Raw genomic sequence first — 25,231 nt, 5'->3', positions numbered from 1 at the left:
AGGCTTCCTCGACCACTTGCATGATCTATCGGTTCTGTGCCACTACTTTGTCGCGTTGTGGGCTCAACTATTCAATATTGATACACTGCTCGCTCATTACCTGGAGCACGTGACCTTCCCTGGCTCACAGTTCTGTAGTAACTCCATCATGCAAAACATAGAGCGTCGACATCATTTTCTGTCACAAGTGCTCCCTCTAGCAGCACTATAGTGTTGGTCACTTGAGTGCGCAGCATTTCCTCAACCTCGACCATGCTTAGTGCGAGGCTCGTTGACACAGTACTAGCCTGTGGAGTGCGCACCTATAACTCCTATTTCTGCACTCGAAGGGCCCCCGACAACATCTAGTGTTCCTCCACAAACTGTTAGAGGGCCTCTGTGGTAACGTCCCTCATCGTCTCCCTAATGTCATGCAAATCCCCCCCAGTGAGGGTGATCAGGTCGAAAGAAGTTTTCAAAGCCTTCGACTTCTTCCGTGGCCCTACCTTCTCTCTTGGGCACAATCATTTTAGTTGTGTGGATGCTGTCTGCGGGTCCTTGCCACCTTGCTATATATCTATTTCTTGTTCAGGCAAAGGTGAATTCTGGCCTTCAAGGTCCTCCTCTGTTGCCTTCTCTTGCTTTTCCACCTCCTTCAAAGCATCTCGTGCTACCTCGGCCTTTGTTGTTGCTGCTTCGTTCGATGCTTCTCTTCCATCTGCACCATCCATAGTTTTGCCTCATCCTTTTTTCTCTGCACAATGGACTTCTTGGCTTCCATAGTGGGGCTAGCTGGACCGGACCACTCCGGTGACCATGACTCAAGGACTGCGTAGATGACATCGTCCGTTGCCAAGTAGGGTAGCTCATTCTGTGGCTTCGTGGGGTCCTTTCGTGCCCTAATGTACATGTGGTGGAAGTCTGCCTTGAACTCCATCAAGCTCTGCAGACTGTTGTAGATAGTGGGTGATAACCATAGCTTGCGATTAATCCCCATTCTGATGTTGATCTCCATGAACACCCAGGATATCTTACTGTCTCTTATTCTCTGTGCATCTCTGGTTTCCCACAGTGAAGCATACTTCGCTGGCTCTGGAAGATCATGTGCAATCGTTGGGAATTGGCTGTCCTCGGGTAATTCCCAAGCCACCAGTACTATGAATAAGAGCCACCACACATAATGAAAATTCTTCCCCTGCTCTTGTGCCTTGCGGCAGTTCTCCAAGAAATCTCTACACAAGTAGTTTGCCCAATTAAATTGGACCCCTTTTGTGCATTGCGCGACAAGTGCAATCACCGATAGAGACACCTCATCCACGTGGCACTTCCGCATAACTTTTCCAGCCAATATCTTTGTCACAACTTTAATCGTAGTGTTGTTGTTGCTGTAAATCGTGTACCCTCTCTTGTTCTTCTGCAGCTTGAACTTCTCCTTCATGGCCTCCGCGATGGCCAAAACATCACTCTTACCCTCCAAGATGTTCGTTGGTTCCTCCCCTTTGCAAGGAAGTTAGGTAATTCTATGAATTAAGTGGTCCGTGATGGGGATGGGTTCCTCCAGCCACAAGCACCCATCATGCACCAGGCAGAGTAGCTACCTGATGATGCAAATAGTCACTAGGGTGTGATGGTAATGCTGCACCAACAACAGGTTTAATAGTCCTGCCTTTTCTACACCTCTCAGCCACTTATGTGGCTCCAACTCTATAACTCCCATTGGTGTGTTTCTCTTCTAACGCAATAGCTGCGTGGTTGCCAAATGTGGGAACTTCTTATGGTCCGCGAGATCCCAGTCTTAAAATTTTATAATAGGCACTTGCCCCAGGCACACTTCATTGAAAATGATGTCATCGGGGAGCAGTGGGGTCTGCAGAGAGCTCTTAATCTCATCTAGGTCCTTGGGTACATTTGCTTTCCCCTTCTATGGAAGAACATACGCGGGCTGCCTGGTCAGAGGTTCCTCACCCTGCGTTTCTACCTCCATTTCTTCGTCCTCCTCATCTACCAAGGTTTCTTCAAATTCTTCCTCCTCATTGGCCTCTAAGTTGATCACCTTCCCCTTTTCTTCCATGGTGAGCATAGTCCTTAACGGATTCCTAGGGGACACACGCACTGGTATCATATACTGCTTGTCTTTCTTGGGTCTCGGCGTACGTGGCGATTTAGGGATTTCTGCGACTATCTTGACACTTTCAATGGCTTATCCTACCTTCTTGGCCTACGCGGCCTCCTCAACAGTCATTGTTCTGGTATCCATGGCTTCCTTAGGTACGACAATAATATTATTCCACAATTCTCTTACCGGCTTGGGTAAGTGCTCAAACAACGACTTTGGCTTGAAAAGATCAAACAAATATGGATTCATGAATTTCTAGGTGCACAACAGTGCAATTCTCAAATTGCCAAGTGTTTTTCACTGGGCAACCCTGCGTAATTTATAGTGCCTTCTGAATTTGAATTCGACTGTTCCCCCCACATTCTCTCCATTAATGCTCACTTGGCGGTAGATTTTCACAAATCTAGCCCATAAAGTTCGCCTTAACTGCCTGCCGCCCACTCCATTTGATGTAAAATTAAGCATCACATCGTGAATAGTGACTGTAATGGTCACTTTCTAGCCAACTCGTGCGGCAGCGCAGCTACCCTTGTGCTGTCACGGACCCCGTGATACTTCACTACTGCACGTAGTCCTGACATCGTGCAGCTCCCGAACATAGTATTTTATAGTCCCGTGTGTCCTTTCAGCTGCCTGGAGTGCTAAGACTGTGCTTCCATCAGCTATTCAGATGGTCAGGCCACCTTTGTATGGTTTCAAACGACTAACATTTACTTTTCCTGGGAATAGTTCACCATTCAATTTCACCAACTGCATCACGCCACCGTCTGTGATTTCCTTAATACCATATGGTCCCATCCAATGCATTCTGAGCTTCCCTGGGAATTTATCAAACTTACTATCATATAACAACACCAAATCATTCACCTTAAAGGTGCACAACTTAATATGTCGATCGTGGCAGGCCTTTCCATGCTACTTTTGTACCTGCTGGTGGAATCCAGCCAAAAACTATTCTTCTTCGAACTCCTCCAACTATGTGAGCCTCTCCTCCAAGGCTCCGTGGTTCATCATACCTGTGAGCACTGCTATGCATAGACTAGGCACAATATATTCCATAGGCATTATGGCTTCTACTCCATAGACCAGCCTAAAAGGTGTCTATTCTTCATTTTCTTGCATGTCGTCTTATAGGCCCATAATGCTGCAGGTACGCGCAAGTCCCAATCACTTCGCTATGCATTACATACCTTCGTCAGTGCATTGCACACCTTATTTAATGATTCCACATGGAGAACCTTCTGCACAATTTTTCTTCGTTCATGATGTCTCCCCAACATTAAGAGCCATTTGCACATTTGTGCCCCCAACACATACTTACTAACCATACATTTCCGCATAGAGTTCATGTGCATCAGCGTAGGTTGTTTTCCATATGCCTGCACCCACCTGGACAGATGCGCACGCGGACCATCCCGTCCATTGTACTTGTCTGTCAGTCACACCCTCTGCTTCCCAAATTGTGTGCGCATCATCCTTCTACATTCATGCCAGTCGTCGAAGTTTCCTTTGTGCATACCCCACCACCTCGCAGGCGTAGCGCATAGTACCCAATCCAAGGCCTACAAGCGTTGCTTGTTTGACACCTCCCTTTCAAATTTACCCAAGAAGGTATCTACCTCACTTAAACCATCATAAGTAGGTAGATATCTTACTTTCATTGATAAGCAACACAGTAATCTTGTCATCATATTACAATTTAGCGTGGTTACTTCATGTAACTGATTTTTCCATCGCTCTATCTCCTCATTAGAATCCGAAGTACAAGAGCTCTCACGCTCCCATGAAATTCGCCCATCCACGGTGTGATTTACCTAGTCTTGTTCTTGCGCTATTATCTTGTAGATGTAGTCCAAATCATCATCACTTTCATAGTTTCACACCGGCTTTGTATAGCGCAATCCTTCAGCAGGGTCTAGGACTATAATCACATGTAGTGACTTCTTCTTAAAAATCATCTTGCACTTCTTTAGATTAATCACCCCATTCATGTTAGTGGCCCAATCAATACCTAAGATTGCAAGGTAGGGATTACTATCATCAACAATCTCTATCACTTCAAAGTCTACTAGCGCGCTCGTTCCCCCAATGTCCACGGTTGTTCCCTGTAATCACCCCATGGGTATTATTTTCTGCTAGTTCGCCATTCACAACTAAATAGAGGAACACTGCAGCGTAGGTCTCCCCATTCGCTCCCATGTCTGTTTCAACAGAACATTCACATCCGATCCTAAGTCTATAATTACCATATCCATTTCATATTATCCAATCTGTGCGGTTAACCTCATCTCTCTTCCAATCCTTGTCTTATTCTTTCCAATATTTCGGACCACGCGCGGTTCTCCTACTGTGGTCCCAACGCATATGTTAATAAGTTCCTGTAACCCTTTTATAGCCTTACTGTCGCGCAGTAACTTCATACATGTTTCCGGGAACGTTGTGAGCATAGATGGGTCAATCTCTAGCTTCAGTCTATCTTTGTTTCCTAAAGTGGAGGCATCAGCGAAGCACCTCTTAGCTTCCTAGAAGGTTTCCCAAGTGCACTCCAAATCAAACTTCGCTTCTTTCACTGGAGCTTTATGAACCCAATTACTATCTTCTAGTTGTTTTCCCTTATCATCTCCCATTGCAATTCCACTTTGGAGCATGATGTTCACATTCGTATCTTCCTCACGTGGCTCAGACTTCATCATCTGCAAGTTCTGAGTTTTGGGAGGTGGTAGCGCTCCTTTGTCGTGAATCCTAGCTATCAGCATAGGACAATCTTATGTCTCGTGATTAAACAAGGTGCAATACAAAAATGACAGGCGCGTCAGATTCATGCTATTACAGGCATAATGTCCTGGCCCTCCGTAATTGCAACATATCAACTCTCTGTGACCTCTTCCAGGTCCTCCTCTGCCTCGGCCTTGTTTGCGCCACTGAAATCCTATTCGCGCCATTCCTGAATTATGGTCTAGGGTTTTCGTTTCAGCCTGAACTCTGTAGGTGGGATTTCTATCCATCATCAACTCATAGCTTCTACAAGTGCGCTCATCATGTCGCACCGACCTACAAAATTTATAGAAAAACTGTTGTGAATTTTGTGTATACTTCTGTAACAAATGGTTGTTTTCTGTAGCATGTTTTCCAACTATTTGACAAATCACATACCACAAAGCAGGCATCATGCTAGGTCCTGCTTGCGCTTCTGGCCTTAAAGGCATCGGTCCTCCTCCTGTGAGGCAGTTCGCGAAAACCGGGCAGTGGTCCTTGTCATTACCCTGACCCTTGCATTTATGCACCACACCTCTTCATGCACTTCAAGTCGAGATGTCTTGTCCTGTTTTAGACTCTGCATCTCAAGGCATAAATTCTTCAACTACACATGGATCTTCTGAACTCCTAAGTTAGGATCCTGCATCAAGGTCTCATGCAGCCTCATCACGATCTCTAAGGCCTTTTCTTGAGTTGTTAGCTTCTGCTACGATAACGCACTCCTTAAATGTGGCTTTAGCGAAGCTACAAACCATTCGCGGTGGTGTCCATCCGCCAGATTCATATTAGCTTCGCAAATCGTACATTTCCACTTACTTCCTTCATTTATGTAAGAGTTTCCACTTCATGTAGCCTCGAACATCAAGGTAATTTTTTAACCCTCTTTTCGCACAATAACATTTTAATCCAATTATTTCGAGACTTTACGTACTTACCTCGTGATCCTTTGAGAAAGCGTCACTCTGGCTCGCTATAGCTGACTGAGGTGTTGACCGCGAAATCAATAATGAATCCTCCTATAATCTGATCGAACCAATGATCAACGATGCACGTGATATTATCCTCCAATGCTTCCAACTTGCGCACTAACTCTTGGGTCCACGCAGTAGGACTATCAAGTTTCCACCTTCCTTAACTATCTGCTAGCTTCGCGATCCACTTGTACAACTTAGTAGGGAAATACGCGAAGACGATTTCGTGGATCTCCATGTACAAGTAGCAGCCTAACCACTCTTCTTTTGATAGTCACGGGTTCCTGTTCTCTACGCCACGAAATCGTGAATTCTCCTATACAACTAGCCTTCAATTTCCTTCTTAGTTGGATTCCAATGATATGAAATTGGACATCTCTATGTAGATTCTGTGTCTTGGCAATGGAACCATTTGTTGGCATGAGGGAGCCTGTCCCAGGTTTGGATTTATTTAGCCAAACAAATCCCTACACTATTGGCCCTTTCAGCATCAACCCACAGAGCGCGACTGAAGTCTCACCCGAGGCAGTATGGGGGGTGTTGGAACCAAGTTTCCGCACCCTTGAGATGTTTGAGGTTTCGATTTAGTCCAACTATACCTACCTTCATGCAGGTCACTTCGTGCACTGTTCTAACCTGCGAGACCTTCACGATCTACTACAATCGCCTTTTGTGCAGCCCTAACCAAGGGCTGAGATGCTTTCGCACTGCTATGGCAGTGATCTTTGCTATTTCCCTAAATTACATTGTGTATCTTACTTATCTTCTTACAGATGCTAGTTAACTTCACGTAAACAGATATTCTATCTCACATTCACTTAATCAACAGAGTCATATATGTTCACACATCATATAAACAGTAGAAAAGAAATCTATACCCAATATATTCAATGGAGAGAACATGAACCAAATACACAGAATTGATATAAAACTTCCCTTTATTAATGCTCTAACTGTTACAAACTTGACTCGCCCTGTGCACTTAACTGTAGGGGTTCGCACACTTAGTTGTGGACTACTAGGCCTATGTACACTGAACTACAGAGCCTTCTCCTACTCTATGACCCAAATACTCAACTTTACACTTCACATCTTCTGCTATGCTTCTATTCCATGATCATCAATTGATTACTTAACTAGTTCGAGCCTTGCTCTATTTATACAATCCCATGGTCTGTGGACTATGGGTAGATCTCTACAGCCGACATTACATTACAAAATTGAGGGTGGACAACCCTATGACTCTTTTACCAACTACACACTCTGCGCCCACAAAATGTAGAGTCTTTACATTCGAGTTACAACTTTTGACCAAAATCTAGGCTGTAAGCCCCAAAACTTCCCTTGGGGGATCCCGCACCCAACACCTAGAACCCAAATATCTAATCCATATTCTCTTTTCTGGAAGACAATATAGGGCTTGGTGTTATAAAATTATATATTATAGAGAAATGTAACACATAAAATATTGCAGAAATATAAACACAGAAAACGCATAAAACAAGAGAGACGCAAATATACATGGTTCACCCAATTTGGGCTATGTCCATGGAGAAACAACCACTCCTTCCTTTTATATTATCCAGAAAAATGAAGAGATACAACCTATAACATATCCATTGTAATTCCCTCTTCACTCTCACGCAATATCCTCTCTCTTTCTTGCTCAAAATACACATGTACATAGTCGTAATACAATTCCCTCGTATATAGTGAGGGGTTGCCTTCTAGGGAAAAAAAATCCTAAATTAAACATAACTTTTACCACCACACTACGAAATGGGGTCTAATGCAGTGATACCTATGAATAAAGAAGATAATCAAACTCCACACCCAACACTTGGCCCACTTGATTTGGTTCTTGGCAAAAGATACGAAAGCTTGAAACTGGACATCTCTGATGAAAGGGTTGGGATTGCCATCCCTTTCATCCTCCAGGAAAAAATTGTGCAAGTATAACTCACATAGAAAATATTTCACATCTTCTTCCTATGCCTTAAAGCATTTAATAAAATTAGGGATGGAGTTAATTCAAAAGATTGACCAGATCTAATATCTTTGACCTTTAATAGTAGGTAGCGCTCAAGCAAGAAAAGTGCATAATTCTTAGTAGGAGATCTACAGGCTAGTGCATCTGAATAAATAGAAAAAATTATTTTGATTTGATCCAAATATTTGTGAAGCTGAGCCTGTATTTCCTCCACTTTCTTTCGTTCTTCTCTGAGATCGACATATTTCTCATCTTCTGTGATAATCAAATCATTGATTTTTTTTAATAATTCCTGGCATTTTCCCCAAGGCACAACTTTATCTTGATACGGCATTAGAGTTTGTCGGGATTTCGCTAAATCCAATTGAAATTTCCAAATAATAGCATCTGTTACCAAAGGTGAATAAGGAGGCATAACCTCAGTCTGAGTAGCCTCACTACAAGTTGATACTAGATCTGTCTGAATGGCTACCTCCATTGATGTTATAGAAAAACAAAGATCTGTTTGTGTCTCTACAGAATTAGCACAAATATCCCCTGTTTGAATTTCAACAATTCTAGTAAAGGTTTATGTAGCTTGAGTCCTTTCTGAACTAGTACCAATATCTTTGATCTGTGTTCCAATGGAGTCGAGAAAATTCTTACTCTGAGTGCTCGTTGTTTCAAGTTCCACTCTTTTCTTGAGCTTTCCTAGAATCTTTTAGCCACTTCTTGAGCTGTTTGATGTTGTCTTTTAATTTATTATTTTCCTGGCTTAAAAACTTTAGCTTATGATGATCGTTTTTCTTTGTTCTTTTAGTGGGTTTCTTTATTACTAAAGAAGGATCAGCAAGAACATTTTAAAAAATGGGAGAAGTTTCAAAATTGCCAAGGTCTTGTTCAAGTCGGGCTGCATTTCCTGAGTTAGATTCTGACTCTTGGTTTTCTGCTACAAAGAAATTTGGCTTTTCTGATTCCTGTGGGTCTTTCTGAAGTGGAACTGTGTCATCTAAATTAACTTCTGACTCCTGGTTTTCTACTGCAGAAAAATTTGGCTCTTCTAATTCATGTATATCTTTGGTATCTTCTAAAGAGTGAAATATCTATGTGTGATGAGAACTGTGAGTAGAGGTGGAAGGGGTATAAGTGTAGTTCTGTTCCCGTGGGTTTACAGAATGACCCATCCCATCAAAATGAGTCCCCAAATTCTCTAAAACTGAGCCACTTCTTCCTCAAGGTCCTGAGGAAAATTGGTTTGTTGATTGATAAGGGATCCCCAGGATGGTCCTATCTCTTCTGTGGGCTCAATAATTTTTCTTTGTCAACTTATTTAATCAAATAGTCTCTGTTTAATAGGAACATATGTCAAGACAGGATATACTCTCTTTTGTTTCCTCCTTGGAGCCCGTACTTCCATGATCTGATTTTCTTCCTCTATCTGGTCATTACCAGACTCAGGTTGGGCAATGTCCATTTCTGGCTGGTCATTTTTCAGGGATTCCTTCTGAGGATGGTACATTAGGACTTATAAAATTGTCGCAAGTTAACTACAACTGATTCAATTCCTTAGTGACTATCAATTTAATCAAACCATGATGGATGATGATGGCATGGGGGTTTGTGGCTTTCCTCACTCTACTAGCAATTTCATGTAATAAAAAGTTTAGGAAAAACGACAAATTAATCACTATATTTTGTTTTAAAGCTACTATAAATTTTAGATGTTTAGGGCTTACCAAATCATAGTGTCTGCCGCATGTAATTTATTTTTGGATTACGCTTTCTAGTTCTCACCATCGCTCACCCAGAGATGCGGGGTGAAGACCTTTTCCTTTTGAAACTAATTCCTCTCTAGGGTCTATAAATATCTCTGTAGCTTCTTGGAGTGTCGTATGCTTGTATACTCATTTCATTCCATCATTATGAAGGCATGTGACTTCCACCAGGTCTACTTCAGTAACTGTTACAGGCCTGCCTCTGATTGTTGTTTTCTCATTCTGTAAATTCTGCAAGAATCCCAAATCTATGTCATCATTAAACCCCTGCAGCCGAGAAAAATACTATTCCTAGCCTAACAGTTCTAGAATTCCATGGGCTTGCTCAGTGATTTGTAGCAATGTAGGCTCGCTGTGGATAGAGTTTCCACCCATATTTGCTATGTTTATGAGAACAAATGCAATTCTGCATGCAAGACTACTGAATCCCAGAATTCTCATGATGAAACAATATATATTATGTTACATGTAGAAGCATATAAAAAGGAAGCTTAACTTACAATCCTTGCGAATCGTATCCTATCAAATCAACGTATGTTATGGCCTTCCCCCTCTAATCAGAAAAAGGTCGACCATGACCTGTTAAGCATGGGGAAAAGGCAAGATACCTAGAATCATCAATATGATGGGAATCAATCAAATCGTCCATATGGGGAAAATTAAATGTAGTAAGTGCATGGTCATATGACTAGTTCAAAATATCATGATGAGTAAAGCATAAGAGAGATATATATCATGAGAAAAGATTTTCTTTTTAGGGAATGCGCAATGAATTTTGATAGCATACTTTTTGAGATTTATTACTTCTTACGTCAGGTAAACGGAAAATTTTTATGTGTTCATATGATATAAATATGTCGTTATACGAGTTATTTAAAAAAAAATATACACACTTATCAAAGGTGATTTCTACTGGTTATTTTAATAAATAAATCCTAATGGCATAGTAAAAAGATGGCAATTCAAATTATACTCCAATACCACAGGCAGAGCCACTCCTTCCATAACCTTGATAGGGTTTCCTTTTAACCCTTAGATGAGCCAATATACTTAACTTATAGTTATAAAATGACTTTTCTCAAAAAGGCCATTGTGCTGGCATGATGACCAGATAGTAACAATGCCACTCACCAGATCATAACAAAGTGAACAAGTCGACTTGTGATGAGACCTCATGTCCTTTGACATTTAGTGTCAAAAAGGCCATTACCCTGGTGTGGTATCCATAATGGGAATGTCACTTATGTTAATCTCCTATGATCATGGTAGGTTGGCTCATGATGAGACCCCCTATCCCTTTGAGAAAAATTAGCTTGGCATATTTCCACAATTATTTTATTTATTAAGGGAGGCTCATCAACTCCTTAAGAGTTAGGGATGGTGTAAGAAGTAAGAAAAATGCCAAAGAAAATATTCCTTAGTTCCTTTATTATGTTTTTGAAGGGAACCACCATTTGAGTGTGTAGAACAAGGAAAACCGGTATGGTGGTGATAAATCATGAACAATTTATAATATGTCCGAAAAACCAGGCATAGAGCAGATATATATATATATATATATATATATATATATATATATATATATATATATATATATATATATATATATATATATATATATATATATATATATATATATATATATATATATATATATGGATAAGACATGTCAGATTAAAAAGTAAATATATTCACCAAAAGGTAAAAGAAATCATGATAATCTAAATATTAATGCTTTTTAAAGGTTTAAATCAAAATTCATAACCAACGAAATGACCAACATGTATAAAACAACAATTGGCTGAAGGGAACAACAACACTTCTTTGGAAGGGAACAACAAGAGTTCTTTTGAAAGGGAACAACAATTGTTTCTTTGGAAGGGAACATCAATTGTTTCTTTGAAAGGGAACAACGAGTGCTTCGTCAGAAGGGAACAACATATGTTTTGGAAGGGAATACCAACTTTTTCATTGGAAGGGAATAACAAGCGCTTTGTTAGAATGGAACAACATTTGTTTTTGGAACGGAACAACAACTGTAAGGGTATAGTAGCCATGCCTTCTAAGGAACAACAATTGTACCTTAGAAAAATAGTTGATTTATACAAACAATGTCTGTACTTAAATTTCAACATGCTGAAATGAAACAAAAAAACAAAAATTTCTAACCTCATTTCAAGAAAAATATATACATTATTTACAATATAGGAAAAATCAATTTTCATGGAAATGAAATTGTTGGGTTACCATCCCCTATAGCTATGATTTGAAGAGTAGGATAGCTACTTACCTACTGATAAAAAGACTCCCTTATTAGTGAATGATGATAGAGGCGTAGCTGATGTCCATTCACTAGAAAAGGAGCACCAAACCTGTCAATGGTGATTAAAATTATGGTGCCATTGTCATGCACTTCTTGAGTTTCATAAGGTCCAAGCCACCTTGTCTATAATTTCCTGGGAAATTCATGGAATCTAGAATTATATAGGACTACCCAATCGCCTTTCTGAAATGGTTTACTTTTGATAAGCTTATCGTGGCACTTATCCCTTTTCTTTTGAATAATAGTTATGCACTAGAGAGAAAGTAAGCATGCTTCATCTAGTTCATTTAATTGCTATAGGCATTGTGTTTGGGCTTCTGTAAAGCTGAGTCCAACATCCTATGCTGTTGTAAAAGTATTTATCTCAAATTCTATGGGGAAAATAGGTTCTTTTCTGAAAACAAGCTGGTAAGGGGAGTAACGAGTAGTATTGCACCATTTCATACGATAGGCCCATAGGGCTTTTGGAAGCTTAACATCCCAGTGCTTTTGATTTGTTGAGATTGTTTTCGTTAGGATTGCTTCCAATACCTTATTGGTGCTTTCTACTTTCCCATTTTCTTATGGGTGGTATGGAGAGGTAACTCTGTGTTTGATATGATGATTTCACAGAGTGGCCGAGATTTTATGTCCTGTAAATTGTGGTCCTCCATCTATTATTACCTCCCTTGGTAATCCATATCATACAAACAGTTCAAAGAGAAAGTTGATCACTATTTCTTCCATGGCCCATGGCAAAGCTATTGTTTCTACCCATTTAGTCACATAGTTTGTGGCAACCAGTATATAGATCTTTTGATTTGATGGTGGATTAAAGGGGCCAACAAAGTCCAGTTCCCATCTTTCAAAGGGTTCCACCACCAACTAAGGTTTTAATGGTGTCTCGTTAGCTTGGCCAGGATGACCCATCCTCTGGTAGATATAACAGACATGAACAGATTTCTTTGCATCTTTAAATATGGTGGGCCAATAATAGCCCATCTGAAAGACTTTATGTTTGGTTCTGTGATTTGCAAAGTATTCGCCACAGGGTTCATCATGGAAAGCTTTTAGGACGTCATAAAACTTGCATTCTCGAATGAACCTTTGAATTTGTAGTCGAATCCAGTATGAAAAAGGTACCTGCCAATGCAGGAGAACCAGATGTTGCGTTGGATAATCGATTTCCTTTCCTTTGGTGATAAGTGTGCTGGTAATTTCCCGACTACCAAATAATTTGCTACATCTGCATACCAGGGTTCTTTGATAGTTACAATGAACACATGTTCATTCAGAAATTGGTCATCTACTGGTAGAGGATTATTTATCTTAGGCACCCATGACAAGAAGTCTATAACAGGCTGTTTTTTCCTGACCGATCCTTAATAGTGATATCAAACTCTTGTAGTAATAGTAGCCTTCGAGTTACTATTCCATTGGTTATTGGTTTATTTTCTAAATACCTGATAGCAAAGTGGTAAGTAGACAAAAAAACTGGATAGCCTGTTATATAATTTCTAATTTTATTGATAGCATATATAACAACTAGAATATTTTTTTCTTTTACTATATAGTTTAGCTCAGCAAGGGTAAGATTTTTGCTAATGCAATAGATGGCATAAGGCTTCCTGTCCTCTTCTTGTCCAAGAACAATGGCTATAGATGTATCTGATGTATCTAAGGAGATGTGGAAAGGTAACTCCCAGTTCGTTCCTCGCAATACTGGTGCTGTTGAAATCAATTTCTTCAATTCTGCGAAAGAAATATCACATTTGTCAGACCAATCAAATTCAATATTACCCATTAGAGTATATAAGGGCATAGCTATTTTCAAGAAATGTTCTATAAATTTGTAGAAATACCTTTCATGCCCAAGGAAACTACGTACCTGAGTCTATGTGTGGGGTGTAGGCAATGCAAGGATTACCTCTATTTTCACTGGGTCTACCTGAATTCCATCTACAGAGATATACTGTCCCAAAACCACACCTTCGGTCATCATCGTGTAGTACTTTTCATGGCTTAAAAATAACCTAGTAGCAATACATTTCTCAACGAATTTCTCCAGATCCTGTAAAGCCTAATTAAAATCATCTCCATAGGCGGTAAAATCATCCATATATACTTCAAGTCCTTTGTTAATCAGATTAGAGAAAGTACTTAGTATTGCCCTCTGAAATGTGGCTAGGGCATTGCATAGTCTGAAGTGTGAAACTTTATATGTGAATGTACCCCAAGGGTAGGTGAATGTAGCGTTATCATGGTCTTTTGAGGCAATCTAAATTTGGTTGTAGCCTTTGAAGCCGTCAAGGAAGGAAAAAAATTGCTTCCCTGCTAAGGTGTCTATGACTATATTAATGAAAGAAAGAGGGAAATGGTCCATTTGGGTGGATTTATTAAGCTCTCTGTGGTCGACACAAATTCGCCACTTCCCATTTTTCTTGGGAACAACTACCAACGGGGAGACCCATTGACTATATAAGATAGGAAAAATAATATTTACATCCAACAATTTTTGTAGTTCCTGCTTCACAATTTCTTTGAGGTGCGGATTTAACCTCCTCTGAGGTTGTCAGATGGTACAAGCATATTTCTCCATATAGATATGATGAGTAAATAGTTGAGGGTCAATACCTTTCATATCTGAGTATTCCTAGGCAAAAGATTCTTTATATTTCCTAAGAATCTGGATTAGTCTTTGTTGTTGATGACTGTCTAGACTATCATTAATATTCAGAGTTTTTCTTGGTTCAATCTCAATTGGCCTATTGTTATGAACAGTAGTTGGAGGTATATGCTAGTCACTAGAGCCCTTCAAGGGGTTTCCTTGTGTTTCGTTATCAAGGATGAATTTTAGCATTTGGCATGTTGGATTATTCATAGAAGCTAGTTTATTAATGAAGCTGCTAATTACATCATTTTCCATTTTATTCTTAAATCCAAGAGCTTCTTCCAATGTGAGAGTAGGGTGTATATTTTCTTCTAGATATCTAGGTGGGTGTTACTGAGGATTTACAATAGGCAGACTTGTTTTGGATGGGGGATACAAAATAATATTTTTCACAACATTTCCTTTAGTGATTGTCATGCTGCCTTTGTGACATCCTATATAAGCATCTGCTGTTGCTAACCAAGGTCAGCCTAATATCAGAGGATATCCATCTAGCCTACTACTTGGATTAATGACTAGGAAGTCCGCTGGATACTCCCAAGAATCAACAGAGATGGTTATATCTTGTAAAGTACCCTCAGGATTAACTACTAATCTATCGAAAAGTTCCAATAAAGTGGAGGTTAGTTCTAAATATGTAATACCCAGAAAATTCCAAATTTTAGCAATCAAAATATTGATGGATGATCCCAAATCTACTAGTGTGTTTGGAAAAGTGCGACACTGTATCTGAACAATTACTACAGGATTTCCCATATCTTCGTACTTAATCGGTGCTTGTTTTCCTGAGATCGAGTCAGATAGAGTTCCTACTACATGAATAGTTGATGAATTTTTCATTTTCCTTCTAGGTTTCTTCCCACATAATTATTTAATTGTTTTGGCGTAGATTGGGATGTCTTGTATGGCCTGGAGGAGTGGGATATTTATGCACAAGTTTTTCAACTCCCCTACAATGTCAAAATCAGGATAGACAGTTGGTTTATCAATAACAAGTCTTTCAAGGAATGGGGGAGAAGAAATTATAATTTTATTAGGATTTTTTTGTTCGACTATGTCTCCTCCCTGCTCTGTTTCTGTAGTAACCACAGTTGAAGGATTTATTGTAGTTTGTTTTTCTTTGTCATTTTCTTGTTTTTGATCTCTACTTTCTTGTGGAGTAATGATGCACCCTGACCTTAACCGGAGCTCATTGTGTTCTATACGTTTTGTTTCATAGTCTGAGTTCTCAATCATTTGTACACACTGAACTGGTCTATTGTTAGTATTCATATTTGGTTGAGCCAACAATTGGGGGCATATTGGAGGTTGAGGGTACTGAGGTAACTAAAATGGAGCTGAAAAGATGGGTTGGGATTGAGGAGTCGTCCTCATGGGTGGATTAGTCAATCCCATAGGGCACTTCCAATTTTGGGACCAATTTGGATTTTGAGTAGTGGAATTAGCCCACTGTGAAGGGTAGGAATTATTGACTGGATTTTGCCAAAAGGGGGCAGAGTATTGTGAATTTGGCCAGCCAAGTCCTGAAAAGGGTTGGTTTGGCTAGGGTGACATGGGACATGATTGGGGTTGCCAGGCAGAGAATATGATCTCCATTTCTTTGTGGTTCCAGGATTTTTTTGTTGATTGTATTGCCCAGAAAAGAATAAAGAAGGGTCTTGCAATGTACCTGTGGGTCGGGCTTGCCATTGTTGACGCTGAGCCATCAGGTATATTGGCTCTATCTCCTCCTCAACTTCTTTAAACACCACTTTTAGCCCTGGAAGTGATGGACATTGATCTGTTGCATGATCCTTGGTACATATAGCACATGTCCAAATCATGTCCAGGGGACATTCCCTCTGACTGTGTTTCTTTCAGAAACATGGGCAGAATATGGCTAGTGATTGTTCTACTTCAGCCTACCTTTGCCTAGTCTGTAAAATGTTTAATGTGTAGTCAGCGTGCCCAGGATGTCAGTTTTTAAATCTTCTAGTAGGTTTCTTATTTATGTCGAGTTACACTCCCACCAAGAGCTCTACTACTTCTAATGATAGGATCTCATCCTCCTGATCTTGTTAGTGTGCTACCCCGCGAACACCTGAAACAAAATTGAATAATGTCACCATATCCTTCTTGATAAATATCATCTTTTCCCATTAAATTTAATGTTTCTATCCATTCATATTTCATCCCTTTTATCATAGTAGTTTTGAATACTTTTTTTGGCAACGTAGAATAGGGCGACCTCTGTAAATTATATTGAAAAATTTCTACATATTCTTCTAAGGTTTCATCATCTTTTGCAGTCATTTTAAATATTTCATCCTTCACATCCCTAGTCCTACAGTAGTCTTGGTACTTAGTAAGAAAAGTGTTTTTCATTGCATCCCAAGAATTGATGGTACCCCCACCTAAACCCATAAACCATCTTAAGGCTGCTCCCTTTAGGGTGGAAGGGAACAACTTCAATTTCTGAGGGTTGGTGGTGTAGTCATATCCTCTATATAGGATATCGAACTCAAATAGGAAAGCATTCAGATCCTCTGAGGTCATCCCATGAAAAGTAGGAATGCTTTGTAAGGGGATGGCCTTCATCGGGGCATTGGCTACCGAATTGACTATAGGATACTCTAAAGTCAAGGTCTGGCCCTGAGGTGGTTGATTCGCCATTTGATCAAAGATGTGCCAATAATATTCAGGGATCTCTTGGTCAGGAGGTGTTATTTGGGCAACAGGAATACTCAAAATTTGAAGAGGCCTTATCACGCTACTTAAATCTGGGATGTCAGGTACTTCTTTTCCAACCAAAATCATAGGGGACCCAAATTCAGATGACGATGGATATGTTTTAGCAACTCCACCAATTTCTCCCTCTCCTTCCTTTAAATTACAATAATTTCCCTCTTGTGAAGGACTAGAGTGTAGATCATTCATGTTTTGAAAACTCTGCTCAGATCCTTCAGTTTTACTATGGATCTCAGCGTAAGCTGCAGTTGGTGACTTTGCCACTTGAGGGATCAAGGTAGAGCCCTTCCTAGATACTGTTCGGGGTCCTACTGTCGCCTAAGATCCATCTTTTCGAATGATTTCATCTATAAAAGTAGTTCTCCCAAGGGTCGTTGATCCCTAGGATTTTGTGGTTTTTGGTAATGGATTATGATCTATAGGTGTCTTTCTTCCCCTAGTCATGCATACCTACACAACCTCTGCGTATCAACTAAAAGTGGGCATTAGGCACAAGATTTTTACTTGTTGCGTGCATAGGTTCTTACCTCCCATCTTCAATACCCAGTTCTCTTCAGAGATACAATCCTATTATTATCCTAACAACCTCCCCGACAATTGCACCAAAATGTTGGGCAACTAAGATGACCTCAAAAATCGATCTTAATCCTACATTAATGTATCAACATGGGATTCATTTTTCTATTTCAAGGTTGTTGGCACTATTTGTGTGATAAAATATCAAAGGTTGAAATGTGGGTAACTAATGCTAAATCTTAACCAATCATTGCAGAAAATAGCTTAATCACTCAACAATCATTAACTTGTAAATTCAAACGCAGAAAGGAAATTAATCTATGGTTCACACTTGGAGGAATAGACTAATTTAAAACCGTATTCATACAAGAATATTAATCTAAGATTGAAATGTGGAAAGGGAATTAAATTAAGTTCAATAATAGAATTTGGACAACCTTTGATAGATCATGCATATCAAAGGAAAATGCTTAAACCATATAAAATACTTGAGAGAATTCCAAAACTGAAAATAATGAAATGTGCAAAACCTATAATCGTGAGAAGTAAATTCAGAAAGGGAACAACAATTAAAACATAAAACTTAATCTATCTCAGATTATAATGAAAAAAAAACAAATCAAATATCAACAGAGAAAGTAAATAAAATGATACAATCAAGGAGTGAATCTTCCAGTGACTGGGCCCAGAGTCTCTAGAAGGGACTATCGTAAAAACTCAATGCACGAGTTTAATGTAAAAGTTTTACTTCTTCATTAACTATCAAAATCTATTACAATGTTGTTTGCAAACTTTAAGGCTAAATTATGGCTTACAGTCTTACTGTAGGAAAAATAATGAAAAGTAAAGTCCTCCTTTTCTCTTCTATTTACTAGCGTTATATATTTCCTAAGGAATGCTTAGTAAATTAGAGCTTATCCTGAGGATTGGGATATCCTGAAGATTGCTCATCATAATTATCAAATCTTTAGCAGCAATCCCACATCTCGCTTCCTGTTCATAGCTTTGCCTATGCAAATGAAATAATGACTCTTCCTCTCTTTAGCATTGTTGTCTTATCCAAAGGAACAACATTTTTCCAATTCAGTTATCATACACACAAATTATCGTGATTTAGGACTTATAACACTAAAAGTATGTAAATCATTTGACAATGCTTTTTTAATTGTTTTTCATTATTCTTTCCTTGAAAACATCCTTAAGATAAAATAAAATTTATTGAAATCATGTTAATATCCAAGTAAATAAGGAGGAAAACCATACCTTTTTCTCATCCCAACAATTTTGATAAAGCATTGATGTAGTATTTGTAGTAGTATTGAGAAAGTCCTTTTAGAGTAATATTCGAAGCCTTTTGGAGAAGCCTTAAGAATAAATTTGAAGAATACCTTGAGGACTTGTTTGGAGAAGACCTATTGTACATCTTTATAGCAACATTGTTGAAGCTATGATGGAATAATATTGGAGAATATTGTTTGGGAATGACAAAGAGTCTTAGAGACACCTTTTGTGATTGTTAAAGTTTTCATTGATGAGCTAAGTGATTTGGAGATTAATTGAGAACATTATTTAAGGAAAACTTGAATATAATATCAGGGCTTGTTGCAAGAGACATTGGAAACCATTAAGAACTATTGATCCTATCTTGAATAATAGGGTTGGTTCCCCAAAGGATTGGAATCCTCAAAAGGACTAGGTTAGAGCCTGAATCAGTTGAGAGGTTTGAAGCCCTAGAGGATTGGATTCGTCAAGAAAACCAAGTTGGTGCTTGGTAGAATTGAATATTGGAGTCTTCATCTAAGGTTGGATCCTTTAAGGAATCATAGGTGTGATAATCCATTTTGGATATTGAATTTTTTTAATAGAGGATTGGAGTCCTCACCATTTGTTGTTAATAAAATTATTTATTTTTTTATTTTTCATTTTTTGTTTTGTTTATAAGTGATATTAACTAGAGTAAAAATAGAATTTGTAAAATAAATATGGATTCCCCCACCCCCTCTCAATATTTCCAACAATTGGTATCAGATCCAATACCTTTAGTATTAGCCTAACAACTGGAGGGTATATCCTTAGAACACAAATGGAAAAATCAAGGAAGAAGACCTCCAAATCCTCTGAAGATACCTCATCATCAATGAATAAATCAAAGACAATCAGATGTGCAAATCCCCCATATTCAATGGAACAAACTTTGAAATATGGAAGGTGAGAATGAAGAACTTTTTAATGGCTCAAGGTTTTGAAGTCTGGGAGTCCTTGGTTACCAAAAGAATAATGGAAGAAGAAGAGTCAAAGGATTAACTTAATTCAATAGTTTTTAAATATTTTTTGAGTGGCCTATGAAACCCTATAAATGTCAAAGAGGAAAAATTTCCATTACCAAAAGAGATTTGGGAAGATATTCAAGATATTCATTCAAAAGTATTGATGGTTGTGACCTATAATCAGGAAGATAATGTAAAACGGGACAAAGATGAACCATAGAAGACAATTGAAAGAAAATATTAGGGCACAAGTTACATAAAGGAAGCTAATGAAGATATCTTTGAAGTTGAGATTGAAATAGATCTCAAGAAAAAGCTTGTAGCTTCCCTAGAAGAAATAAGCAGTTTGAAAAGGGAAAATTTAGAACTCAAAAACAAAGTACAAGATGTTGATCAATAACTTGACAAGAAAAAGGTGGAAGTTGACCTATTCAAGCCTCAAGTACAGGAAACAAATACGAAGCTCAACCAACTTAAGGATGAATTGCATCAAAAAACTAAGAGACATAGTGAAGAAATCACTTCCATGAAAAACGAATTAGAAAAAGTGGAAAAAAGGGAATATATTTTGGAAAATTGTCTCAACCAGATATATAAGGAATTGACTAAATTGACTAAATTTGAAGAAGAAACTAATCAATATAAATACAAAGTCACCTTCCTAAATGATTAGCTAGAAGAAGCTAAGAAACAGATTCAAGGAGTTGAAGTTAAGAATTTAAACGAAGAATTGATCCTCCTAAAAGGATAAGTTGATGAAGCTAAAAAGGAAATAAAAATCATGGCATGACTACTAAAAGAAAATAATGAAGAGACTAACATATTTGAAGAATATGTCATCTCTTTTAAAATCCAAGCATGTGAGACAACAAGGATGAAGAAAAAAATGGAGAACCAACTAGAATAGAAATATGAAGACTATGAGAAGATGAAAGTAGAAATTGTTTCTCTAAGGAAGGAAGTTTATCAGCTGAAAAATAATATAAAGAGTTCTCAAAAATTGGATGACATTCTAAGTCATCAAAGATATCCCCTTAACAAATTTGGTTTGGGATATGCAAGTGAGGCTTCTGGAAAAAGTGATGCAAACCCTAATGCATCAAAGAACAAGAACATGGAGATGCTTAAAAGTTGTGTTAATCCCCTCAAATGTAGAATAAGCAAGGAAATGAGTCAACATAACATTGAAATATCCTTTACTCCAAAATGAAATGTTGATGTTGTAGGTAGAAATGAATATCTTCAATGAATCTCAAGCGATAATAACTTCAAAAGTGCACCAAGAAAATCCTCATATTCCATGTATCAAACAATATTGTTAGGTTATTGTTATTTTTGTACAAATTTTGGGCACATGGAAAAGGATTGCATGGCATATAATAAACACATTTATTATGACTCTAATTAGTTCCCCAAAAGTAAATTTGCAAGAAGATACTCCATTAAGAAAACCTATAGAAATTATGCTCCATCATTAATGTACATAAGTGAATTTTTCAAATGTCATAATGTTGGACATATAACTAGAGATTACAAATTGAAGTAGGCTCCTAAACAATCCAAATAATTGTTAACCAAGAAAGGAGAAAGGGTCACAAATGTTTGGAGAAGGAAGCAGGTTATACCAGAAAAAGATCATTTTGAATATGCCTTGAATGCCCAAATCATAAATACTTGTTTCTAATTAGTTTAAGGGAATCAACGCGAATATCATGCATAATTTTGTGGGGAATTGTCCTTGATGAAGATTGGTGGAGCAACATACTTATCATGAAGAATTATCCTTGCTGAAGAAAAAATATTTTTTTACAAATGAAGAGAAACTCAAAGACAGAAGGAACATGTATGAAGAAGTTGTCATTGATGTTAAAAGGGGATAGAATGTTGAAAGAATGACAATATTTCTACTAATGACAAAGGGGGACATTGTTGGATAAATTTATCATTGGTGTCAATAAGATGACAACCTAGGTGCATTGTTGAAGCATGCCTACATGAAACCTTAGGCATGATGCCCTAGCCCTTTCATTGATTGGATGGAAAACCCTAGAATGAATCCCTATGGATGGAAAACATGTATGCTTATTGAAACCCTATGAATGAAAAACCCTATAATGGTTGGTTGGCAAGCCGAAACCTTAATTAAAGAACAATGTAATCCTAACATGATTCATTCATTCAATGAAGTCCTTGGTCTATGATGAAAAAGCTGCCCCAGGTCCATTAAGATGATGAAACCCTTCAAAGCTAGCCTTGTTGAAAAACCTTAGCACTCTAGTTCATGTCCCATGATATCATCTCTAGCCTTGTTGTAGACTAGCCCTTTATTGAGAAGCCCTAGCTCCCTAGTCCTATTGAAACCCTAATCCTAATACCATAAGATCCATAATAATTACACCCTAGAATAAATAAATGAAGTCCTATCCACTACCCTAAAGAACTATCCACATTTGAAATGTCCATAACTTAAAGTCTATCATTAGCCTTAAATTTTTTGAATCTATCCCTATTTTATGAAAAGTAAAATTATTTTTTGACAATTAGACACATTACCATGAAATACTTCTTACACAAGCTTGTATAGGGCTCCAAACCCTTTCCAAAAAGCTCTTACTCGCCTTCTAACTACCTATAATTGTAAATATTATGAATTTTGAAGACCAAAAATGTTAAAATCAGAAAGAAAAAAAATGGCAAGATGACTTATGTGGGCTTGACATGCCTCTCCAACAGTCATGCCTCTTCATTGTGGAAAGCAACTATATATATGAACCTATGTTCATTTGGATAAGAATCAATTTAGTTCATAAATTTAGTGAAGAATTACAGTGAGAATTTAGTAAAGAAGTAAGGAAGTAAGAGCAAGAAGCAACTCAACAATTTTTGTCTTCTCCAGTACTCAGCCCTGTGGTATTTTGGATTTTCTTCTAAGGAAAATTTCAGCCACTTTAGACCTGTTCCTATTGCAAAATTCAACTCGTATCTGTGTTCATTTGGTAACATAGTGATAAATTCTGACAATTTGACTAAATTCCTCTTTTAGGGAGGACCAATTTTGACCTTTGATGTACTTGATTCAGACATGCGAAAGTGGATTTTTGAAGTCAAATCCACATTGACACATTTGTTTAGGTTGGCCTAGAAGAAACTTAGAATTCAGCCAAAATATATAAATAAAGTGAACTAAATCTAATTGTTACATCATATCACACACTTGTCTCTCTCTCTTCTTGGGTTTGATACATCTAAAGTTTCTAGTGAAGGTACCAAACTAGACAAAGGTACAAAGTTGGGTACAGAAATGTGGCACCGAATTGGGTGTGGAACTATGGTACCGAACTAGGTGCAGACATGTGGTACTAGACTGGGTGTGAAACTGTGGTAATGAATTGGTTGTAGAACTATGGTACAGAACTGGGTGAAAATCAAGCCAAAGGTATAAAACTGGGTATAGAACAGGCCAAAGGTGAAAAACTGTTGATACTTTGACTTTGGCCAGATTTGACTATTGGCTGATATTTTGGTTTTTGGTTGGTTGTTCTCTTCAATAAGTAAAACCTTGACTTGAATTATTATTTATGGATTTGGGCTCATTTTACTCTCTGTTGAACATTTTATGACAGTCTAATAAAAGAATAATTTTGAAAGGTTTTCCCCTTTGTGAGGTTTTTCCCTAGTCATTGACCAAATATTGTGTCTCTTATCTCTTGGTTTTCTTTCATTATGCATTTGTATAATTGGTATCTCTACTATTGCTCTATTTTCTTTGGTTAATTGAAGAAGTGGAAATTTTTAAATTGGATGGTATTGGATATTGTTGAAGTAATAATTGTAGCATAGAACAATTGGTGAAAAATTAACGTTGTTACATTTTAAACTTGAACTTTCGCATATCTTTTCAGACCCAAAATTGATGGTTTTGTGAAGCATATCAACCCTCTTGATGGCTTGTAACCTTGACCTCCTGCAACTCAGATATGTTAAAAAATTGCAGTCCCCTAGCTAGGTTCATGACTATACCTTTGAAGAGTTCAGATCTGTGGGAATTTTTTTAATAGTCTTCACCTGTGGCAGAAGAACACCAACCTATGACATAACTTGTTGAAAAATAATCTCAAGTTCAGATTTATGCAATGTTAGAAGTGTGGATATTTAAAGCACCAGTGATGACACATTTATCAGCAGATCTAGTAAAGCATTATTGAATCTTAGAGAAGACTTGTGAAGACAATCTTACAAGAGACCTTCAAGAAGATTGTTAGGACAACTGTTTGGCACAACATTGAAGTGAAGAAATTTGTTGGAACTCCCTTTTGGAGTTGTTGAAGCAACCTATTGAGCATATATTAGAGCCATCATTGAGGAAAACGTTAGAAGACTTAAATTGCAGATCTATTAAGGACAATAGTTGGAATTTTTAGAGAAAGATTTGGGTATCATTTAAAGCATCCTTGTGAAAACCTTGAAAGCATTGTTTGATGAGCTACTTTAGATGTAGTTTTGAATACTTGTAGTTGCATGTTCTATGTATTTTTGAAGACATTTTAGGAGCAGAAAGAAAGAGGAATTTGAAGTCTATTTAGACTTCCTTAAAAGTAGTGAAGTGAAGTATTTTGAAGATTTTCTTTGAAGACATTTTGATAAAACCTTGATGCAATATTTGTAGTAGTCTTGATAAATTCCATTTGGAGTATTATTTAAACCCTTTTGGATCAGCCTTATGAATACATTTGAATAATACCTTAAAGATTTTTTTCGAGAAGTCCTATTGCACACCTCTTTAGAAACATTATTGAAGCCATGATGGAATAGTCTTGGCGAATACTATTTGGGCATCATGAAGAGTCTTAGAGACACCTTTTGTGATTGTTAAATTGTCATTGATGAGATAAATGCCTTGGATATTAATTGAGAGAAATATTGAAGGAAAAATTGAAGATATTTTTTGGGATTTTTCCAAGAGACATTGGAAACCTTGAAGAGCTATTGATCCTATCTTTAAGAACAAGGTTGGTGCCCTAGAGGATTTCAATCATCAAGGAGACTAGGTTAGAGCCTAAACTAGTTGAGAGGGTTGGAGCCCTCAAGGATTGTATTATCAAGAAGACCAAGTTTGTGCTTGGTGGAGTATAGGTTGGAGCCTAGTGGAATTGAAGATTAGAGACTTCCTCTATGGTTGGA

This window comes from Pinus tabuliformis, chromosome 2_2 (assembly GCF_031772625.1).
Source record: "Pinus tabuliformis cultivar Carrire ecotype Pingquan chromosome 2_2, CPIR1, whole genome shotgun sequence".
Classification (NCBI taxonomy): domain Eukaryota; kingdom Viridiplantae; phylum Streptophyta; class Pinopsida; order Pinales; family Pinaceae; genus Pinus; species Pinus tabuliformis.
The sequence above is the reverse complement of the archived record's forward strand: the minus strand, read 5'-3'. Positions refer to the sequence as shown.